Here is a 13968-nt window from a genome sequence, read left to right on the forward strand (position 1 = left end):
TCTAGGACCGTCCAACCTTCCCAGGAATTCCCAGAATTCCAGTTTCTAATTATGACATCCGCGGAGCAGAGGCCCAACAACCCCCCCCCTTCCACACACACACACACACACACACACACACACACACACACACACACACGCACACGCACACGCACACACACACACACACACACACACACACCCACACCCACCCCACCCCATCACCCCAAAATCCATTGCTAACACGTGCACGTTCACACAAACACATGCACACATTCCAATTATCCCTCTACTAGCATCATCACAGACGAGAGATGGAAAGTGAAGGGAAATGGAGGGAGAGTATGGAGAGCCTCAGAGAAGAAAGAGGAAGATAAGAAGGCAAAGAAGGAGGAAGAGGTAGTCAATATGCAACACAATGGCTTAAAGTTGATAGTTAGGTCATTGCTATTTGCCTTTCTGTCTCGGCAGGCATTCCAAAGGTATGTCGCACATACCTCAGCTTGGCCCAGTTCCAGGAGGTCTTTGGAATCAAGTAACAGGTCTTCTTAAAGGTAAGGAAATACATTGCCTACATTTTAGGGGTTTCATACTTTGTACACATTAGCTTAGCAGCTTTTCTTTAAAAACAAAACAAAATTGTACCTCATGAACTTTTTTTTTCTAAACATGCATAATTGTATTCATCCATCCTGGCATTAGGCAGATGTAACTGAGAGTAGATGAACATTTAGGTATACTTTATAATTAAGAAACTATACTTGAGCTGCTAAGTGGTCTAAATTGAGCTATGCTAGGCTAATCTCAGCGGTCAATACAGTACATACTGCATGACTAATTAAGAAGACATCCATACATTTCTTACTTTAGTTAAACTTGAAATAACTCATATTTGCTGGCCACTTGGGGGCAGCACAAACAAGTTTTAAACACAACACTGAGATATCATCACCTTTTAACTTGATATGGTGGACTTGTTAGCAAATAGATGCCTATTTGCACATCCTGCCGATATGAAGAAACATTAACATTTGTTTAGAGTCTTGTTTCTGGTCACCCTAATGAGTTTAAATCTAGTATTCACTCTCCTTCTAGCTCTGTTTTTGGTCTCTACCAGCTCTTGAGGGGAATACCTGGCTCATTAGCTACTAAATGATCTGCTATGTTCATCAGTTTACCAGTCACTATTTGCCTTTATCAGCCAGCCAGTCTGTCCTTTCACATACAAGTAGTCATGTGATCCATTGTTAATATAAAAATATTGATAATGGCCACTTTAAGTAGGAAAAATATTCAAATTCCTTAAAAAAAAAAACGTACTTTCTAACTATCAAGCCTCTTGCTCCCGCAGATCCCATTCACTTCAAGCAGTGTAGGGCTGGTTAGCTGGGTTGTCAGCCTGGCTTTATGTACAGGCTCTTCATTTCATGTGCCAGAAATGCTTTGGGACACAAATTCTCTGGTGTGAGTCGTGGGAGGTACGAACTGAGAACGGGTGTTTCTGTTTGCTCTGTACATTTTGTTCCTTGGGGAAATCTTACTGATTAAGTGCTACTATTTTGACAATATGTCAACTCACAAGGAGTGAAGATGAATTTATGTGCTTGGCAGTTCTGTAAACAGCATTGCTGAGCAACATGTTCCCAACCTCATCCCAATGCCGTCTGAAAAAAAAGGGTCAGAAGCCTGCCTATTTTAGTTCTGCTGTCAGACTGTAAAACTGTAATGAATCGTTTTAATTAAAACCCACAAAGTACCCTCTCTTTTTTCTTTTTTAAAATTTTCTACTAAATAAATCTTTGGTGTAGCGTCAGTGAGTGTGCATGAATTCTCTATGACACAAATATACCAAATTCCTAAAATGCATATGTATGTGTCTTTATTTTTAGGATCAAGCCCCTGGCCAGACCACTCTGTGAGTCGCCATGGGGATAAAAGAGCCCTTTATTGGAGATGGCACACAGGGGTCCTTCATAAGGCCCACATGGGCACTTATAACATCTGACATAAGCATTTGTGAGTGTGGTTACTGATGCTTGTGGTTCCATCACTGATGGAGTCCAATCTTATGGGGTTAGAAGACTCGCTCTTACTCACTTTCTCTCCCCTGTCCACTGCCCTTCAACCAAGAGAAAGAGAAATGGAGAAAGAAACAGACAGGGTAAACATAGAACCAGAAGAAAGGGGAAAATCAAAATCTAGTGATGCTGGACCAAAAACACACAGAAGCAGTTGGAAAAACACCATGAACTTCATATAAAAGCTCTGAGGGGGCTGCTAATCATTGTTAGCCAGTGCTATATTAGTCTGCATCAGAGGTGTTGGCTGACTTTATTAATGTGTTATACAAAGCAACTCATATGGGTGTTGTCTGATCCTGTGCTCCTGTCAGCAGGACGGCTTCTTTGTCTGCTGCTTTCCAAATAAAAATTGCCTGTGACTGTTACAAAATGATTCATGTCATCATTTCTGATCTGACACCTCTATGGCTAAGGTTTGATTTGGATCATCTACGTGGTTATGGTTAGGGAAAGATCATAGATTGGGTTAAAACAAGGAGTCTAGGAGGCTAAGAGTCTACAGCAGCACTGGGAGGATGAGCTTAGCAGTGCTTTGACTGAAATCCTAACATCAGCATGACAGCATGCTCACAAAAACAATATTAACATGCTGATATTTAGCAGGTACAGTATAATGTTTATCATGTTCACCATTTTAGTTTAGTGTGTTAGCATACTAACGTTAGCTAATTAGCACTAAACACAAAGTATACAGTAGATCACCAAAGTTATTAAGGTTCATCCTCTGGGGACCTTGTATGTCTGTACCAAATTCCATGGCAAACTATCCAATTGTTGTCAAGACATTTCACTCAAATCCACAAATGTCAGCCTCATAGAGGCACTAGAGGAAAAGTCAGGGGATCACTAAAGTTATGAAGATTCATCGTCTGGAAATCAGGAATTGCGTCAATCTATCTAGCAGATGCTGAAACAATTCTTTGAATAACTTAAAAGTTTGAAAAGCCAAAGGATCACCAAAGTCAGAGGGCTTCATCCTCTGGGGATTATGAATTAATGTGTGCAAAATGTAATGGCAATCCATCCTGTATCTGCTTTCACCTTCGCTTCTGATAGACAACAGTCATAATTCGCACGTCTACACAAGGTCCCTCATAAAATCATAAACAGAGGTCATTTAAGGCATGTGAACAAACAACCACTGCCTCAGTTTTTCTTGTGAGGGCCAGTCTCCAAATTTAGCCAGTGTCTTCCAGGTCAGGAATGTTAGATAACCTGCTACCAGTTTTCAGGCCATGCCTGAGTGTTTGTGTTTGTATCCTTATGTGTGAACATTCCTTGCATGGCCAAGCATCAGAGCTGAGTGCACAGAGGGGGGTCAGTGGAGTGCTTGTAGACCAACTCAGTGAACCCTGGAAGGCTGGTTCGTCCTTCATCATTACCTTGTGCTAAAAGATCACAGTTAGAGGCCTGCCTTCAGTCGTGCAGTTGTGCACACACAGAACATATTTTTATCCGGCTCACAATCCCTTAATTAAACCCTTACTTATCCATTGCCTCTGAGCACCTTTTATTGAGTCACATAATAAATCTGTTTTCTGTGTGGTTCAAGGCAAGAGGTTAAGTTACTGTTATTTGTTATGTCTGAATCAGGATTTCTAAACCTTTTGACCCAGATTTTAGGTCACCAAATTCTATATGTTATAATTCTGTTTTCAAAAGAATTGGAAGATGCTCCAAATAAACCACACAGACATTTTGATGTATTTAAAGCATAATTTTTCTTATTTTTAATCTGACATTCATCAGACATTCATGTATCAGTTTGATAAATCTCCTGCACGTCCGTTTGCATATTAAGCAACCACAAATAGCATCTCAACCCCAAGGTTGAGAACTCTGGGGTAAACATTTGAAGCTCTGCTGCTCTTGTGCAACAATTTGAAATAAACTGGACCCCTAAGTACTTGTTACAATGTTGATGTCTTCCTCCAGTGTGAACCTCTTGTTTGGCTCTATCAAGGGAGACCACATGGCAGAGCGAGACATTTTTAAGGCCCAGGCAGCCTCAGCGCAGCGAGGTGCAGCTTAGTTTTTATGACATTGCGATGGTGGGCGCCACTCATCTTCATGGTTGCGGATTCCAACCCCCAATCTGATGATTACGCTGTCTTGGCCATCCCAGCGTGTGTAGTCATACCTGTGGGTTGGATGGGAGCTGCAGACAGCTAGTGAATTGAAGTTGAACGTTTATGGTGTGAGAAGCAGCCCCGGGGTCTAAACGTGGTCTCAGTGGAGTCTGTCACGGTAGGTTTGGTGAGAGAGGCAGACAATGGCTCCTCCGGTGCCACTGTGGTTATAGACTTCTGTGGTCAGAGCTGATCTAGGCTGCGGTATCACATGATTCGAATTAGCTTAAACCTATATGTCTGTGGGCTAATGCTTCTGGTTAACAGCTACCCAGTCTATATGTGTTGTGGGTTAGATTTAGCTGCTAACCCAAAGCCATGCTTCTTTGTGAGACCTTAGCTGGGTGAAGTTGCTGTGTGGGCTCTTTGCTGGTTGACTGTGTGCCGTTGGTTTGGGTTAGAGGGAGTTGGCCTGAGGAGCTGAGGATGTAGCAGACATGCACAGTGGTGGGAAGTATGTGGTAATTATTGTGTTCAGGACTGCCATCTGTCAACTCTCCCCTTCTAGATATTTACTGGACCCGCATTCCTCCTGCTGGGTTGGTGGGTGGGATGCACTTTGTACTATATGTGTGTGTGTTTGTGTGGTAAATGCACACATGCAGTACACAAAGTGCTGCATATGGTGTGTACACCAGATTTTATGCCCTGGGCCATCTTCCATCATATAATACCTTATTGTCCAATTCTTCTTCTCTCCTTCCCTCTCTCTCTCTTCTTATTTTCTCATGGTTTATATCTCCTCTACAGATTCAGTTTGTCTTTTTGAGTTATTTACATTTTTCAGAGACGCAGTTATTCATTGAATATACAAATATAACTAAGTCTGTTTATATGTTGTGTGTATGTTAGATTCCAAACATTCTCCTTGTAATGATGTGCAAAGCATTAGGTGCATTAGTTGCGTCTGTTTGCTGACAGAGGGGGGTGACTGCTTTCCACTAGAAAAATAAAATCCTTTTTGCATTTTTGGTTTGTATAGTTACCCACAGCTTTTCCAAGAAAAACAAATAAGAAAATCTGCTAGGTTGAGTTTGTCTTCACTGTTGGTTTTAAGTGTACCTGTCATGGTGTGAGCTGGGTTCACCTCCACAATTTGAGCAGAGCTCTTGGCTTTGCTGATGGAAATCTGTCGAGAGCTTATACATGGGCGTTTGAGTTTTCTGTTTGTGCTGTATAGCTGGTAGAAATCGATTAAAAGTTTGTGTTTGAACTGATTTGACCCTGCAGGGAGTGATGAATAAATGAATACAGATGAATAATGATTTGCACTTTATTTTCTCTCTGCCACTTTCTGGCTCTATCTCTCTCTGTCTGATAAAAGGAACAGTGGTCCTGGTCTCACGAGGGAGTAGCTTTAGTGGTATTGCCTGTGGAGCCAGAGCTGATTTGGAGGATTATTATAATCCAGTTTGCTAACAAAGATATTCTTTCACCAAGAGCTGAGGAAGCCTGTAAAAGTGATACGATGCAACAGAAAATAATGCACAAGAGAGAAAGAAAGGCTGAAAGGGACAGGCTGAAGGTGACTAGACAAGTTTCACCAAATTTCTCTCTCGAGACACACATGCACACATCGCTGCTTTGGTCTGAGATGCTTTCCTATAGCTTCACACAGTTCTACCTATCATCCCCTCGCAGGCTGAGACGTGCGGTGATGTCAGAGGAACGACTTATGTCTGAGAGCTTGGCAACAGGCCAGACAGGTCGGTCAGTAAATACAGCACGGGTCCCCTGTAGCGTGTTTGACGTTTGAAGTATATACAGCAGGCAAGGCCCGAGCAGTGGTCTTGGCTGTCATGGTGGGACCCTTAAAGGAGTCTGTGTTGTTATAGGAAGGGTCCCAAGCCACGGCATTAGCTCTTATTCCCCACAGCCACTCATGACAAACCAGCAGGCTTCAGATGTGGCTTTTCCACCCACACACAAGAGCAGAGTGGTTCAGACTAATATTTTATAGACCTGTAAAAACAGCACCATAAACAGAGGCTTCACTGAGTAACACATGGGGGTCTTGTCCCGTGAACCAACAACTCAAAGAGGCAATGATTTTTGTTTATGTGTGTGCATGTGTTTGTAGCCGTAAAAATTCTGTCATCATGACGCTGAGTGTTTAACCCCCATCTGTAGGTGTGTGATTCTATGTATGTGAACTCAGTGGTTTATAAGACCTGGCAGTAGGTGTTGCACAACCATAGCGTTCAGTGTGGATGTAGAGTCCTTAGCACTGTGTCAGCGACGGCTTTACTAACATCTCAGTGCTGACATGTTTCCTTGAAGGTCTGTGTTTCTCATGGCAATAAACTTTATTTGCTGGCTGCATCTACCACTGGCTTGACTCTCAAAATCACACTTTCCTAAATCAAAAATTCCAGTGAAATATAGTTCTCTGAAATACTATATAGTGGAGTGTTCCCAGAATATGTTGTTCCTAGAAAACTGGGTGCTAAATCTCAGGAATGCATCTGAAACCAAAATGTGGGCCAAATGGTTTCTACGAAAGCCAAACTTGGAAACAGATTGACACCAAGACTTTTTGGACTATCAGTAGAGAGCATTATAGTGGAAGATGTTGGATGGTGAGGTGCACAAGGGGAGGAGGGAGTGTCTTATAACGATCGTGTTGCTCATGATTCGGAGTGCTGAGATGACTGATCCACTGGCATTCTCCCTCTGCAACCTTAATGGACTAGGTGGTAGGCACTGAGGCTGCCATTGTTTTCTGAGTCACACGCATGCACACATGCACGCACACACACTGCCACGCAAAGCCATGCATGAGTGACACCACACATGAATGGAGATAAATGCAGTGAGTGCCTGAGGTTTCAAACATGGCTGTGTTATATGAGTAAATGATTAATCCACATAGTTGGACCCTGTCTCCTGTCCGCAGCGGCATACTCCAAGGCCACACAGCTGGTACCAATTTGTGTGCCCCCACCACATCGTGATCCAACTGCATGTGTAGGAATCATGGCTTATCGCAGCAGTAATTCACTCCTTCCTCTCACGTTGAGGCTATTCTTGGCCTTTCTGCCTCTTTATTTTTAGTCACGGCTGCTTCTCTGGGTCATTGAAGGGGTCTTGATGTGGTGTGTCAGCTCAAAGCAATGGACCCTGGGTCCTAAACTGTCATGAATCACGTCTGAGATGCATGCTTCACCGCAGTCACAACTCCTCTGACCAACACAAAAACTGCTTTGTGTTGCTTTGTTCCTCTTATAAGCTGCAGATGTTACCACTCACCTGGATGTGGTGGAACCGAGAATGCATCTGTGTTTTTCAGCTCTTTCGTGTGACTGTTCAGGTTTGGGTGTGCACGTACATGTAAGAGTGCGTGCATGTTTGACTCTGCCCCTCAGTGCATCAGGTTTAAATGGTATCTTGCACAAAAGAATCTGGACCCCATTAAAGCTTTGGCAAATGAAAACAAATAAAAATAGACTGGACAGTCTCTGATAAATCTTCATTTGAGCGTGTCCTCTTTAAAGACATCAAAGTGGTCACTCATAGGACATTTCCAGGCTGCGACAGACCCTGAGGTGACCTCACAGGAGGACGGATGGCCCCCGGGGTGCTCATTTGATGACCTCATTCACCGTTCGGCGGGAAATGAACTCATCTCCCTGTGCTCTGTGTCTTGGCTCATCCCCGGGTTCCTGGGTGGACTGAGAGCCACAGGGAACATGGAGTGCATCCCAGATTAACATAATGGAGTTAATTGATCAACTAAAGTTCAGTCGGGGGACAGTTCTTGAATGCACTCACTCCTTTTCTGTTTGTTACTCACTGAGGTCCAAGATTACCTCACTCCATTCATCGCTTTATACCTGAATCTGAGCTCTCGGGTCACATCAGATAGTGATGACAGCTCTCTTTGTCTCTTTCTGCTGCCTTTTCTTTGTTCAGCTCTCTTACTGCTTTTGGGGTCAATGGAAACCAATGGCAAATTAGACAGTTAGCTCCAGTCCTTGAGATGAATGTAGATGAAACATTTCTAAAGATATGAAAGAAGGAGTTTGATATTTTGAGAAATTGGCTAATTTGCTTTCTTACTGAGAGTAAGATGAGAAGATGGCCACATGTCTGTACGATAAATATGCTACAGCCAGGAGACGGTTAGCTTAGCCCAGCCAAGACTATTTCTTGGATGGGCTCCACTTCCTGGAGTCACCATGAGTGTGCCAGGCATCCAGTGGAGAGTCCAGGAAGTGACTGCATCAGGAGAAAAAGTCCGGCACATAAGCCACCGTAAGACTACAACTTGTGGTTTTTACACTTTGGTTTTTGTACAGATCAAACAAACAAGATGAAACGTGTTAGTTAGTGTGCTTTAGAGGTCTTGGTAGGTGGAGTTTGTTAACTTTGAACAGAGCCAGGCTAGCTGTTTCCCTCTGTGTCCAGTCTTTGCGCTAGGCTTAGCTAGTCGTCTGCTGGCTCCAGCTTCTTATAAAATGGACACGAGACTGGTATCAATCTTCTCATCTAACTCTTGACAAGAAAACAAATAAGTGTATTTCCCAAAATAATTTTCCTTTAAGAACAAATTAGACAACAGTCTCAGGAAAGTTACTTGAAAAATGTAATCAGTAACCCATATTACTAATTGAAAAGGAAATTAAATTACTTTACTAATTACTCATTAGTAAAATTACCTACTCAGCCCAACTTCACCAAAGGTGCCTTCCAACAACATCAAGGCCATCAGACCCACATGTCTCATCTTCACATGTAGAAACAGAAAATGAGACATTATAGTTAAGCGAGCAGGCAGACTAAGTTAGGCGATATTTACACATCATTGCGCTAGGTTGAGTATTAGGTTCACATCAACACTTTCCTTCTTTCGGCTGACTGTTAGTGGGCGGGGGCTTACCAGTGAACTCGGGGGCCCAGGTGTATTAAGTGCTATTGCATAGCAGCATTGAGGGTCGATTTTGTTAAGCTACTGTTGGTGTGACAGAGATCCTACACCTGTTTGCTACATGTCTTTTGCTGAGAACTGTTAAGCTGACTACCTCCGGATTTATTTTCTTTTTGGACTGACCACAAATAACAAAGCTCGAACAAAAACGTGAACACTGTTTGGGCTGGCAGCTTGTGGGGCCTGTGCTTGAGCTAGCCATTTGTGCTGACTCGAGGTAAGCCCCAAACAACCCACAGCCAGCCAGCCTTCACTTTCTTTCCTTCAGTCATCATTATTTTCTTCACACACACACACACACACACACACACACACACACACACACACACACACACACACACACTATGTTAGAAAGTAACTGTGGCCTAGACGCTGTTAAAGAGCCGATTGCAAGTCATTCTTGTAACAGTTGGCAGCTAGCTTAATATTAGCCCTTGTGCATGCAACACTCCAGAAGTCCAGTCCTCACAGTCTCAAGGGTCATACACCCTAAAATTCAAAACTCAAAACAACAAAACTCAAATCATTCCCGATTGCAGGCTGAGCTACTGAAGGCCAACTAGCAGCTAAGAAGAAACATTATGTAAATAAGACCATTCTCCTTTTTTGGAAAAATGTGTATGCCTACTGGACAGACTGGTCCAGTACACGTGAAGACAAAATGAATACTCACCCTCTGGTCTAACAGGCCTCGGTTTGTCTTTCTTCAGCTTTGATGCAGCTCTGAAGAGATAAAAGGTGGAATACAGCTTGAGGATAGAGAGGAAGAGTAAGGGGAATGGATGGCAAAGCAAAGCAAAAATAATGAATTAATGAATTTTCAGAGGTCAGTAAGCTTTGATTGAGGGAGAAAAAAGGTGAGAAATGAGAGGAAGCGTGAAGGATGAACTGAGGTAACGTCTAATGCCCTCCTGCTTGTTGGCTTATGTAGATTCCCTCATTAAAATATCTCCACAGGATGAACCTCGTCCTCAGCTTGGGGAGCAACTACAATCTCTTTAAAAGCTGATATCTGCTTCAAATTAGCTTAATAATGTGTGTGCATGCACAAGTGTGTGTGTGTTAAAATGTGCCTGTATAAGAGAGAGTGAAGCTAAGAGAGAGAGAGAGAGTTACTCAAAGTAGCTCCTGTTGTGGCAGATAAGCTGCCCCCGGCTATTCAGGGATTTGCCAAGATACCATTTGTATTATCAGAGTTACTGTTAATTAGTTCTAGGAAGAAAAATATTGGAGGAATATTGGATTTGGAAGGTTGGTGCAGCTGACATGCTGACAGACACTTGAAAGAGACAACTTTCTTCACTTTATTTTATGATTTGAATATCATTAATCATTGTGTAAATGTCGAACCATAAAGGCTAATAAGTTATAACTAATGTCTTTAAAATAGTACCCTTCCTATTTACTTAGTGATTCCTTATAGATCAGCCATAGTAGTAAATCCCTTTTGGCTGGTGTTTATCCTCCTTAACATGCCACTTTTACTTTTTTGCATTTATTTAACTATATAAGCTTTTTTTAATTCATCAATTCCAGTTTCTCTTACCATCTGGAAAAGAGTTCCAGAGCAGCTGTAGAGTATCCAAACAAAAATCAACTAGCCAACAAGTATACTTGTGGTGGGATAACTGTTTATTAGGAACTTTAACAGCAGCCTTTAGTGAGTAAGTCATTAATAAAGGTTACAATACCACTCTAATTTCTGTGCGTTAAGAATGGAGCAGGAGCCAGGAGGCGATTAGCTTAGCTTAGCATAAAGACAGGAAACAGGGGCAAACAGCAACCCTGGCCAAGCCCCCAGGAAGTGCACCGGGCTTTGAAGCCAATTTGACGTAGTGGCCAAACCGTGTCATCACAACATCCAGGTCTGTCACGTGATGCACACTGGCCCCAAAATACTTTTTTCCCATAGACTTACATTGAAAGAAGCGGCTGTAAAATGGTGGATAAATTGAGAGTCACAACCCCTGCGAAATGACTCGTTTCATTATCAGAATTTTATTCTAGAAGAGCCGCACGATTAAATAATTTTATCCCCATTCAAGTTAGTGGAGAGCAATTTTATACCCGGAAGTCAAACTTTTTGGCTTCATGCGCCACTGAGCAACTTTCATAGGAATGAACGGGGCCCCGCCTCCGACGCTATATCCAGTTCTCTTTATACATCTATGACCCTGGCTCTGTCCAAAGTTTCACTCCCTATTTACCATATAGTGCACTACATTTAGTGTCCAAATTCTGTGTAAATGTATACTTCAAACTTCTCATCTAACTCTCAAGAAAAAGTGAATAACAAAGTGAATAAACATATTTCCCATAATGTTAAACTGTTTCTTTAATGTATTATTCTTTTAACCATTACTAAAACCAACATATCAACTCTTTATAACTTATGCCTAATTAGAAAGCGGTACCATGACAGTTTTGTGTGTGCATGTGTGTGTGTGTTTGTGCAGACCTGGATCTCAAAATGGGCTGACACATCAGTCAGCAAATCATCCATAAACAACCTAAAACAGACAGAAGCCAAATTAAAACCTAATTTGGGTCCTAAATCATTACACCTGTGTGTGTGACAGGCTTGGACCTCTCTGGGCATTGTATGCGTGAGTGTGTGTGTTTGAAGGTTTGCATGCTGCCAACACTTCAGTTCTTCCTACGTCTGGCCAAGCACAACACTGGCATGGTAGCAAAATGGCCATAGTGGGCGCCTGGCAGGGGCATCCAAGAAAAGAACGCCAAGCTGAGGCAGCAAGAATCAAGTCTATGCAAAAAAAGGTCACACCCTCACTTCTGCCCTACAATCCACGCTGCCACAACAAAGGCTTGACTGACAAATTAGCATCTCAGTCCGGTAGCCATTAACACACCAATGCATTCATCAAGGTGCCTCTACAGCAAACTGGTGGTATTTAATTACACCAGGTTCATGTGATCTTTCAAGAAAAAAATATGCAGGGATAGGAGCATCTGCTAAAGGAAGCTAAATGTAAATCAGGAGAAGCAGAGGTCCCAGACTGCTGGCTTTGGCCTCTCTCTGAGCTCTGGCATCAATATCGAATCATATCGCAGACATTTAGCATTATTCAAATTGAGGCATTGAAATCCTTCTTGTATGTTATAATGACATTTGTACATTTCTTCTGGTTGCACCATAACTATTTAACTGTTTTCTGGGAAAAAGAAGCGCTGATAGATAGTATTTGTCAAATCCAGTTTTTCCACCATCCATCACAGGGGCTGGGGTAATTGTGGAGGGTACAGCCTATGGAACATTCCATTGAGGGAGGAATGATGGGGGTGGATAGATTCAGTACATCGCCTGTTGCTGGACACAGCCTTCGAACTGTCCTCCATTAAGGCATGTGTTCTGATGAGTGATTCAGTGTGTCTATATTGGGCAGGAACTCGAAACAGTGACATGAAAACGCAGTTGGCAGTAGCTTCACAAATCCCACATCAGGCCCAGGGAAACCATAATCACCACTTTCGTTTTTCAGCCTTGTTTATTTCAGAGGCTGGGGTTACAATTAAGACAATTTGCCTTGCAATTACTGTGTTAAAAATAATAAAACAATTTCGGCCTACCTAAAATACCTGCATTTTGTGTAATGATTCAGGGCGTGCAAATTGAAATTGCAAAGTTTGGACATTGTCAGGGAGCTGTGTGAAGCTGCCAGAGTGATAGAACTATGTTTATCTGGATGTTTGTCCGCTTCTGGATTGCTAGCACTTTGTCAGAATGCAGCCAAACCCTGGTCACAATTTCTGCCTGACCTTCACAGGATAATTTTAGCTGTGTGGATGTATAATGTCATGATTTACTGCAAGGATTAGTTTTTCAACAGCCACAACGTAACTGAGGAACGTCTCCCTAGGGCCAGTAAGTAAATTCCCCTGTCAGTAACACCCCCCCCCCCCCGCCCACATACTCCCCACCACACCACTTAACCTAATTTTCCCAATAAAGTCACACAGTCCAGCCAATCTCTGCCCTCAGGCCAACACCCAGCCAAGGATGTACACAACACTCTGAGGGGCATCGTCCCCCACACACAAACAAACACACCTCTGGGCGTGCCCTCTGTAGCTCACCTGGTAGAGCGCCTTTAATGTATCAAGACATTACCGCAGCGGCCCGGGTTCGATTCCAGCCTGGGCCCTTTGCTGCATGTCATCCCTGCCCTTCCTGTCTCTCTCCAGCTATCACTATCATAATAAAGCAGAAATGAAAAAAACACACCACTGCACTGTGTCCACTGCTCATCCTGGAGCCCCCAGGAATTGCAGGTAATGTGACACTGGCCCAAAAATGCTTTTTCCGTATACTCAGTCACAAACATGGCTGTAATAAATTTTTCTGCATGTCACTCAGGCACTCTGGCTAATTTAGCTTGTATTTCTACTGCTTATAAGACATTCTTACTGTAGTTGGAAACATGTCATCAGTTGCTAGCTAGGCCTGCATTTCACACTGATGTTTTGGTAATGAAGATGGTGTTTGAAAGGAGCCATGTGACATCACTCATTTCTATGCAGTTCCACACACCGACATATTGGTGGCAGAAAAGTGCTGTAAAAGGCAGAAGTGTGCCAGTAAAAGAGAAGAAGATCATAATCGGATGCCAACACTAAAGGTGTTTAAGCATTTTTACGTATAGGCCTTAAAGCAGTATTATTTTTTTGTTTGGAGATGATTCTAGCCATCTGACGAACACAACCCTCCTAAAAACTGTTTTTTTGTCTCCAACCACTCCTGAGGGAAATATCTGGCTCTTAAGCTGCTAAATGCTCCATTATGTTCACCTAGTTACTAACTTTTTCTGTCAGCTGTTTAGCCATTTGGGCAGGT

The 13968-nt window shown here is 42.7% G+C and overlaps 1 long non-coding RNA gene across 1 annotated transcript; it reads left to right on the plus strand.

Moving 5' to 3' along the window:
- Positions 1-235: 235 nt before the first annotated feature.
- On the plus strand, positions 236-2424 carry LOC122880843. Its single transcript, XR_006379042.1, has 3 exons — positions 236-378; positions 451-533; positions 1869-2424. It is a non-coding gene; the product is annotated as an uncharacterized LOC122880843 (long non-coding RNA).
- Positions 2425-13968: the final 11544 nt, after the last annotated feature.

This window comes from Siniperca chuatsi, linkage group LG8, assembly GCF_020085105.1.
Source record: "Siniperca chuatsi isolate FFG_IHB_CAS linkage group LG8, ASM2008510v1, whole genome shotgun sequence".
NCBI lineage: Eukaryota > Metazoa > Chordata > Actinopteri > Centrarchiformes > Sinipercidae > Siniperca > Siniperca chuatsi.